The 10,677-nt window shown below is 38.2% G+C and overlaps 1 long non-coding RNA gene across 1 annotated transcript; it reads left to right on the top strand.

Moving 5' to 3' along the window:
• Positions 1–328: 328 nt before the first annotated feature.
• On the top strand, positions 329–3,490 carry LOC114259948 (uncharacterized). Its single transcript, XR_003628454.2, has 4 exons — positions 329–702; positions 1,105–1,162; positions 1,277–1,403; positions 3,293–3,490. It is a non-coding gene; the product is annotated as an uncharacterized LOC114259948 (long non-coding RNA).
• Positions 3,491–10,677: the final 7,187 nt, after the last annotated feature.

Raw genomic sequence — 10,677 nt, 5'->3', positions numbered from 1 at the left:
TAAAATTTGGTCGCCAAAAACATATTTTCAGTGACAAACAATTAGTTTAGTCGTCGTATGTTGCGTTTTGGCTACTAAAATCATTTAGTCGCCAAATTAAAATTAAAAAATTATTTTTTTATCTTCGGCGACTAAAAATTTGGTCGTCAAAAACATATTTTCAGCAACAAAAATAAATTTTAGTCGCCAAAAACTACATATTTGGAGGGATTTATTTCAAATTTTGGAGGGATTTTATAAAACTAATTGGTGACAAAATGAGATTTAGTCGCTAATGGTGTTATATATATATACATGGTTCTATACCACAAACAACGCCTCTGTCTCTCTCTTCATGTTTCTCTCTCTCCCTCTGTCTCTGCCTCTCCCTCTCCGCTGCTCCTTTCCCCCTCTCTAACCATCGCTCCACCAGCCGAGCCTCCGCCTCTCCTCCTCGCCGTCGCAGGCAACTGAAGCACCGATTCACCTAGATTTGTCCTATTTTCTCTCTCTAAACCTTATAACCAATCATGAAATTCAGATCTACACGACACTACCCATTTCAAATCTTTCATTGAACTAAGCTTCAATAGCGAATCTGGTGGTTTTGGTGGTGGTGATTTTGGGTTTGATCAATGGTGGGTATTGCCAAGAAACGGCCCAAGAAGTTCCATGGAGAATCCACACATTGTTCTTCGTGGAGTGCCACAAATACTTGTTCAGGTTTAGTTCTATTCTTCAAAAAATGGTGCTAGATCTTTATATGTGTTTTTATTGTCATCGGTTTGGTATGTAATTATGTTTTGTTGTACTTTCTTTGGTGTTTATCCCTATTTATGTATATAAAAGAATGAATAAAGCATATCTGATATTCATGCCTACCAGGTATTTGACAAAATGCCTCAACCTATGGTGGTATTGATTAAAACATATCAGAATTTTGGTGGGTTAGATTCAAGTGAATTATGGAAGGCATATCTACAACTTGTTAATAGCCTCCATGCTGTGATGTGAAACAACTCATGCTTTTTATTAAAAGAACTTATAAACTACAAAATAAAATAAACTCCAACGAGAAAAGATTAAAACTCATTTTTCATTAAATAGGGAAATTTTTTTTTGCAGGAATCCAAACATCGAGCTGGTGAGAAAGGCTGTGGGAACATAAAAGAAATAGAGACAGGTTTTGCTGTGTTTTCTCATGAATGTCTAAATGTACTCAATATATATATCAAGCTCTTACATATTTGTATTTGTCATTGAACTTGTAATTATTGGAGACTATTTTGTATTTCAGTTTCTTGATCTTTGTATAGGACCATGAATGGAGGCAAGCCGTAACTGTAGTTGGTTCAGGATGCATTGCTGCTTTATCAGTTGAGAGATATCTTACCAGCAACAATCTCCTTGTTGAATTTCACTAGGTTTTCTCAATTCTGATTGTGTTCTATTTGATATGTTCTTCTCTCTTAGTTTTTGTTATTTCTTGGATTAATATTGCTATTATTATGCTTATTTTTGTAATTCATTTATTCATTTGTTAATTGAATTGTGGGGATATTTTCTTTTAGGCCCACACAGAGCATTGGGTTATTGTCTTACACATATTAGTAAATGTTCTTGTTTTTACTCATCAAAAGTATGTATGTTTGGATGGTTTTTGTCTTTTGTATTCGTGTTTTCGGAAACAAACATAATGAAAAGTTTGAAACACTTTTCGTTTTCATTTTTTTTATTTTTTTATTATTACTTGAAATTAGTGTTTGAAATTTCAAAAAACCATTTGGTGTTTTCTAAAAAGAGGGATTTTTCAGAAATTTTTTGCAGAAACAGTTCTCCAAGTAAGTTTCTATGTTTTCAGGAAAATGAGAACTTAAAACAGGAAAAGAAATGATTCCCAACAACACAGTATATAATATCTATTTGTTGGTTTGTCTTCAATCTACATGGTCACTCAGACAATGTTGAACAATCATTAAAACTTGTATCATTTTCCAGCTATAATAGTGAATAATTTTTTTCTTCTGGCGAAAGGATGCTTGATGTCTTTATCTGATGTTTTTGCATGATTGGTAATTACCTTGCTTATTGATTGGAGTTGCTATTTTTTCACCAACCTGTTCAACAAGCCCCTCAATCCTGGTTTGGACAGGTTGAGGAAGAGATATTTTAGATAAATGATTAGGCTCAAGTAGTTGATTATACTTGTCCTTATTCTGCATTTGGTACTAGTCCAAATCTCATGCCTATTTAAGGAAGGTTTTAGTCGGAGGCAAATGTTTAAATTCCGTTAGGTCAAAGGTGATTTTCTGGAAGTTAGTGTGGAGATCTATTATTGGATGAAGATTTCGGGTTCTAATACTTATTCAACAAATGACATTAGTCTCTCCTAGAAGCTGTTTAACTGACCTTGAATTTTTTTTCCTTCTTAATTTTCATTTGTGCTAAAAAAATGTTTCCATCTTATGAATAGCATACTCAAGACTTCTAAAGACAAGCTATATTGTCTAAACTGATTTTTGTGCCTTGTACTTGCGTTTATGTAATAAAGCCTTTGCATTCCAAGTGCTTAAACTTATTTGTAATCAGTCAATTTGCTTGATTCTTTTTTGTTTTAACTGTACTATTCTTCATTCACAGACATTCATGATGTGGGGTTCCTCGCTGCTTGTAACATCTGATAAACCTTTCATTCATGCAAGTGTTTGAACCCTGTGTCAATTAATACCTACCAAAAGATTGTCTAATGATTTGTATAGGTTGTCTGCATAAAACGCTCTCTACTGAAATTCCCCCTTTCTTTTTCTGTTTGTGTTGTGTGCACTTTTTTTTTTTTTTTTTTTTGTGGTTTATAGTAATACCCGAATTTATGACTTCATGCACCGTTGATCTTATTTTATTTCCGAATTTATGACTTCATGCACCGTTGACCTTATTTTATTTTTTTCCTTCTTCTTTATCTTGAATTGAATAATGTGCACTATAGCCATGTTTAGCAACTGTTGTTTACTCATGTACACTTGCCAATAACCATTCTATTTCTCCTTTTCCTTTTTGTTATGGTAATGTGGCTGAAGTTGAGGGTTAGGATTAAATGTTTCACTAAAATAGACTATTTTTTGAATGGTCATTACTCTAGTATGCCTTCTCATTTCTGCTCTATATAATTATTTTGTACTTGGTTTGAGAATAAAATGAGAAAAGTTGATCAGTGAATTGATGATGGATAAAAACTATGTATCTGTTTGTGCTATCTTTTGTTAGCAACTGTTTGTGATCTGTGTTACTGATCTATATTAATTTATGTATGCAGCTTTCAACTTTGCTTCAGTAATTGCTTTAAGGGTTGGACTGCAGTTGGCTTCATCACGAATTTTATTTTATTTTATGGCTTTTACTGTTTTATGTTTTTGGTGTTTTTGTTAGTTGGTTTCTTACCAAATTAGCAATTGGATATTAATTTTGTTGAATCCTCTATTATGTATGGAATTATATTTTTGAGATTGGATTATACTTGATTTGTATGGAATTTTTTTTGAAAATATTAATTTGATGTTAAATATGATTTTCTTTTTCTTTTTCTTTTTCTTTTTTTTGGGCTGAAAGTGAAATGTGTGTATGTTGTGGGATGGTTGCTAATCTTATCAGTATATAGATAATTTATTTATAAAATGGAAAAAAACTTTTGGCTACTAAATATTTAGTAGTTAAAAATAAAAATAAAATGGAGAAAAACTTTTGGCTACTAAATATTTGGTAGCTAAAATTAAAAAAAAAACTTTAGGCGACTAAGAATTTAGTAACTAAAAAAAATAAAATGAAAAAAATAAAAAAATGAAAAAACACTTTGGCGACTAAAACTTTGGTCGCCATAGATACTTCAAGTTTTGGCGACCAAAGTTTTAGTAGCGGAAAATAAAATTTTTAGTGACTAAAATTTTATTTTTGGCGACTACAAATATTAGTCGCCATTTAGAGGACTTTTGGCTACTAAAAAATATTTAGTCGCCAATACCTTCCCCGACAAACTTCCGGGGACCAATCTGGCGACCAAAATATTTAGTCGGGAAAAATTTTTGACGACTAAAAATCGTACTTTTGGCGACTAAAAATTTAGTCGCCAAATGTGCATTTTGTTGTAGTGGGTATCCCCGATCATTGAGATAGTAAAACTATCCCCCAAGTTCATGGTCTCAGCTCCAGCAGTAGAACTTGTTAGTAAGTCAGACAGCGCTTTTCCCAATAGCTCCTCCTCTTCGATGTCCAAGTTTCCAATCCTACCTTGATCTGTAGCAGTGCTTAGGTCCCCCTACTCATCCTTCTCTTCTAGTAACTGGTGCCCGAAGAAGATTTCGAACCCAGGATACCTAGTCTTTGTCTCCCAGTCATACCAGGGCTTTGGGAATCCACAAAAGGGGAAGTCTTTCCCTTGGCGGACAGAATGTCTGTTCAAGGTCCCCTATATTGGTTTGTGGACTAACTTGTACTTCCTTGCAGTCCTTTTTGCTTTCAGTCTCTTAGCTCCTGCCCTTTCCTTTGCTAATCTGCAGCGGTAGGTTTGTATCCCAGCTCGAAAGCATGGGGGTTATGATTCAGCTCCTTAGCAATAGTACCTCTTTGTCTGCCACTTCGACCTAGTTCGGACCCGGGCATATGCCTCTATTTGTTCATCATGTATATGGATTGCGCACTTACATAATCTCCATCGCCCTCTGCCATGATGGTTTGGACCAATCGGGCTTCTGCTAGAGAGAAGCTGGAAAGGAACATGTCTTATTCCTCATGTATGATTTCCAATAATGGTGCAGTGGTTCCCTGGGGAGGATGAATCTCAGACACGGTGGCAATCCCGCATTTAAAGGGGTACTTTACTAACTGATCGACTGTTGATGATACAGCCTTCATCTGACGTAGCCAGGGCCTTCCCAGTAGTAGGTTGAATGTGGTCGGGACGTCCATGACATGGAATTCCACCTTATGTTTGGATGGGCCGATTAGGATATTGCTCTTAAACGTTCCCATGACATCCCGGCTTGTATTGTCGTAAGCATGGGCAGCTTGGGTCATGGGTGTAAATTCAATTGGCCTCAAACCCATGGCATAGGCAGTCCTCACTGGGCACACATTGATCGCTGATCCGGTGTCTACTAACACAACCAAATCCATTTCTTCCGACTTTCCAAGGTTACATGCAGAGGCCTGTTATGGTTGGCGCCTTCGGGAGGCAATTCTTTATCCGTATAGGATATCACCAGCGCAACGTCCCCAGAGGTGACCAACGACACCAATTGGTTAGCGGTGGTGTCAATGGGCAGTTTGGTTCGGTTCATTGCTTCGAGCAGGGCTTGTCTATGTTTCCGAGATACCATTATCAGTCCCTGGATGAATATGTCGGCCTGAATCTTCTTGAGCTATTTTAAGACCATGTTTTCCTTAACATCCTTTTCCTTTGCTCTCTCAGCCTCCTTGTTAGAGGTCTCTAGCTGGTCTACCATTACGGGTTTGAAGTACCAACCGCTCTGGGTCATATGATTAATCTCATCGGTATACTAGGTGTCATCTGGGATATCAACTTTCCAACCTTCGTCAGTGTACGCATGACTTAGGTTGCTATCTTCCCACCACTGTCCCGCAGTCATAGCTGAGCTAGCATCTGGTTCCATCCGGAGCATATTAACATCACGCGCCCTATCATCATACCATTCTTCTTCTATCACAGCTCGAGTTTCAACATCCCGGTACTTTTTGAGTTTCCTTAACATTTTCTTTTGGTCATTGGGATCCCATTTGACTTTTTTAGTTATCTGGACATCACCCACCATTGTTTCTCGTTCTTCTTTCCCTTTTCCTTTGCCTTGTTCTAGAGCTATCTTCGCTTGGATCTCCTCCATCCTTTCCTTTTGAAGTCGTTCCAGTGCATGTTTCTTTTTAGTAAGAGGTGCAGCCTCAGTCTTACCCTTAACAGTAACTTCCTCTTCTCCTCCAGACTCTCCCGTCTGTTCCTCCACATCAGACTCTTCCTCACTCAACCACACATTGCTTGTTTCTGGCTGGCTTGGGTTCCACCTTCCCATCTGCACACAGCTTGTATCTTCTTCCTCGAAGAAGTAAAGATCCTCCAAATCCTCTTCTAATTCTGCCAGATCCTCCTCTAGTTTTGCTAAGTCATTCAGGCCTTGCTCGGGCCACTTATTCTGATTTTACACCATTTGGTCTTCCCTTATAGTATTAATGCTGAAAAAGTCTGGCAGTATGACCACTGGCTTTGGCTGATCGATGGCAACAATGTATAAACTGGGATCGTACTCCTCTGCGAGTAAGACCCCCTTTTATATGACATGGATATCAGACAACCCTGTCTTCAGTGCATTCTTTCCTTTCTCCATTTCTGTTGTCACGAGCCTGGGTTGGGTTTATGGTGTCAGATCCATCGTGCACGTGGCTGTGCCTTTCGGAATGACCACCTTCGGTTTTGGTAGGTGGGATGAGGTAATGTATATGCTAGGGTTGAAGATGGGCGGTAGTGTATGGATGTGGTTAATATTTCTGGGCGGAGGGACTTGGTTATATGTAGGAAGTGGGTTGGTTGTTACGTTAGGTTTGGAAGGTGGGGCAATAACTTCATTGTCAATGAGATCCTAGATCTCATGACATAAACGGTAGCACGTCTGTGGTATGGCCATGTTGTTGGTGGAAGATACAATACTGGGTAAGGTCGTGTTTGGGCAATGGGTCTGGAAGTGGACGAGGATCAAGAGGCTTGAGATGTCCCTTTTGCATTAACAGCTTGAGGGCGCGGGTTGGGCTCATATGCAGAGGAGTAAAAACTCTTCGATTCCAGGGTGGACCTATATTTTGTGAAGGTTATGAGGTTGTGGCAGTGGCAAAGGGATCGACCATCTTAGCTGTCGAAGCAACAATACTGACATTCGCAGGTTGTGGAATAGTGCTACTGCTAGCATTGGTATTCCGAGAGAATGACCTTCTTGCGGGTTCACATATTCTGTGGATGGTGCCCTTTTTGAATGCACTCTCGATCTGGACCCCCAGCTCATGCAGGGAAGCAAATGTGGACAACGGTGCCATTATCATTCTCTGCAGCATGTCCGGTTCAAGGTTCTGGACCACTAGTCAAACTTGTTCTCTTTCGGTAGGCCTATTTGTCATTTGGGTTGTCTTGGTGTAGACACCCCATTTTGACCGCTTGCAAGACTTAGGCGCTTAGTTCGATACACTCGATGATGAAAGTTGATTTGTGTGCTTTGAATTCATAGCGATTCGGATTCATTCAGGTTCTCGAAATAACCTCAAATCTTCATTATTTACCTTGTTTGAACGTCTGAGTCTCATTTTTGGACCTTGTTCCATCTTGAGCTGAGTTTGAACCAAAAAAATAGGGGAGGGCATCGAAGCCCGACCGAGAATCAGTGATGGCCGGCCGTGGGTATGAATGGCTGACCGGCCCTTGGTGGCGAAAAATACTATTTTGGGCGGGAGGCTGTCGGTTGTCCATTTTTGAAGATATTTATCACCTTTTGAGCTCAAATTCTATAAAAACGAAATTGTGTGATTGTTTTGAGGGTTGAACAAAATTTAGAAAGCCTATATACACCTTGAGAGCTCCTCCCTCCTCTTTCTTCCATAGCAAGCAACCTCTGAGCTAACCTAGCTTCCTTATGTCATCTCCATACATCATACACAACCTTGTCTCACCACCTTACAGCCTTGGTTGATCTTTAAGAAGCATAATTCAAGTTTGAGAGTGAGTTGAGACTAAGTTTGGATCATAAACAAAAAGCTTACCCCTTGAGAGGTATAAACTTGTTATCTTCCTTCTTGCCCTCATTTCTTTCATTTACTACATAATTCTTACTGTTTTGTGTTGTTTTGAATTTATTTTAAGTGTTCAAGCTTGGGTTTAAAGAGCTACCAAAAGGGTAGAAAGAGTTTGCTCTTTCTACACCTTTAGCTATAGCTCAAACCCTTCCTTTTCCACTCTTTTTCTTTGATATCTACACTGATTTTTAGAGTTTAAGAAAGGCTAAAAATCATGTTTTGAGGTTTCAAAAGTGGAGGGGTTAGCCACCCCTCTTTGTTCTTGCTTCCTAGCCTTGTTTCATCTCTTTGTTGTTTAGCTTTTTAGGCTCTTTTCATGCATTTTTAACCTCTGTTTTTCATGAATTAAGGGCTGTTTTAGGGCTATCCAAGCCTTTTAAATTGATTCATGCTTTGGTTAATTCATTTGTTGTCTCATAAGTTTGCATACATAACTTGTTACATGTTGTTCCAAGCTTTTCTTTGCTTTATTTTCATGTTAAAAGTCTAATTTTAGCAATCCATCCACCATCCATCTCTTTCATTCTTGAGAATGATTTCAACCGATTGAGGTTGTTCAAAATATGTGAGAAAGACTCCAACTTAATGGCTTAATCTTTTCGGAGATTCATTGCCAATGGTATAGTCTTTCTTTCATGCTTTAGAAGAACCTCTCATTTGACATTACTTCTTGTTTAGAGGACTTTAACATCACCATGGACAAATGGACTAAAGAATGGCAAGGCTTCATAAAATTGGCTTAAAACTTGGAACAACCCATATAAAGAAAATGGTTGAAATTACTTGAACTTGGCCGAACGTTATGCCAAGTTCCTTCTGTCAAGAGTTGTCGGATGCTAATCCATGGCATTTTGATGATTCTTGAAGCGTTGCAACCTCCATCTTTGTGTTCACTCCATGATAAGAGGGAGGGGTGGTTTTATTCTTTGCATTCATTGACTTTTCATTCAAAATTGTTTCCGAGATCATCAAGCAATTAATTTGCTTATTGATGACTTTGGAATCAATTTCAACCTTCTCTCGATTCTTTCCCACGACAGAGGTAGAGCTTGAGAACATTTTGTCTGCACTAATTCACCTTAGAACACAAAAGCAGAGTTTAGCACCAAATTGATGCACGACCGGCCATCAGTGAAACCCGACCGACCCTTGGTGTGTGGCTAGCAGTGTAGTTTTGCAGGAAAACAGAGGTAGTGGCTGAAGGGGAAATAGAGTTAGCTGGACAGACAAAGTAGCTCTCAAGCGTTGTGCATGCAACCTTCATCCATCTTCACTTACGCCTTTATCGAATGCGATCAATCGTTTTATTAATGTTATAATTATCAGTTGCAAATTAATCTTTTGTAATTAGTTTTGTTGTAATTATTGCTTATTGATTATTAGTTAAATTGTTGTAATAAATGTAGTTAATTAGCTTAGTTAATGTCATCCATTGTTTTGTAATAGTTAGTTAATTTGAACTTTCAGACATTGATTCGCACCCTCCTGCGTGAGGAATCAAATGTTGTAATAAGTTGTATGTCTTCGAACCCCATGTCTTTTTCCCTTTTATTTATTCTCTTACAATGGTTAGTATAGAGTACGTTTCGTTAGGATTCTTATGCCTTGCATCCATTTGTATTGCATGCATGCACCGAGACTCGGTTCATCATTCAAACTTGCATTGTCATTTAAGTAATTTTTTTTTGAATACGTGCATAGACTGCATGTTAGCAGATTGATTTACATGTTATAAATTAGTAGTTGAGCCTATTAGTTGCACATCATATGCGTTACATTAATCATATTGCATTCAATTAGGAACATGCATATTTTTCTAATTGTTTTGCTTTATCTTGGCTCGGAGTACTAGGTGAGCTTTTATTGTTTAAGCATCTTGCATTGAGTGTTTGTGTTGCCATATCTACCATGCTTTCCATGAGGCTAATTGCTTAAATGATATAATTGCTTGACTGCCTGTGGATGAAGGCTAATTGCTTGAATTGGGACAAATTGATTAAATGTCCATGTAAAGCCCACTTTTTCAAGTGGCAAATTCTAAAGCAATTTTCAAACAAACATTGAAAATCAAATGTTTCAAATCTTGCAAAATTAGTCTATACTTGCTTCTGTACGTCACATAGTAAAATAGATAATAAATCAGAACAAAAGCATATAATGTAAATAAGAAACACATCATGATTAGTAGAGGCTGATCTTTGATCGGGCGAGGGGGGTGCTCAGTTCATGACCTTCCCCTCTCGTACCTAAGTTCCTGAGTCGAGACATTTTGGTGATAACGGACTAATGGCCTTTGGTACGAGTCTCGAGTTTCCTAGATTTCCCAAAAATATTTAGGTGGTGACTTTGAAATCTGGCAAGGCAATCCACTATTGGCATTTGATTCAAAATCGATTTTCCAAAAGATTTGCCGAATCGGGACTCTATGGTGTTTATCTATTTCACATTGCACTTGTGAGATCAGATTCAGAACCGCGGGAGTTCGATACTATAAGACTTATTTGACTCCCGAAAGGGGGTGCGAAAAAGTCGAGCTACAGTTTCTGGCAACTCTGCTGGGGACTTAGAGATCTTGACTTGAAACTCATGATGTGACTTTTTATTTACACTTATACGTTTCTTTGCATTTGCATTTGCATTGGTGCACTTAAAATCACTATGTTTGCCGACTGCTATTCTCAGATGGTTTGCCTTAGGCTCGCCCAAGAGGCTTGCCAAAAGGTTGACCGGTCATGGGCTCTGCCATGTTGAGAACACAACCCTTGGATCTGGACTACCGCTGTACCACTTGATCTACCTTTCACTTCTCGGTGTTAGGTGGGAGAAGGTATATTAGGTATTCTTGCCAAGGTACCCTTTTGA

Source organism: Camellia sinensis, chromosome 8 (genome assembly GCF_055761805.1).
Source record: "Camellia sinensis isolate YWXY chromosome 8, ASM5576180v1, whole genome shotgun sequence".
Taxonomy (NCBI): Eukaryota; Viridiplantae; Streptophyta; class Magnoliopsida; order Ericales; family Theaceae; genus Camellia; species Camellia sinensis.
The sequence above is the reverse complement of the archived record's forward strand: the minus strand, read 5'-3'. Positions and strand labels throughout refer to the sequence as shown.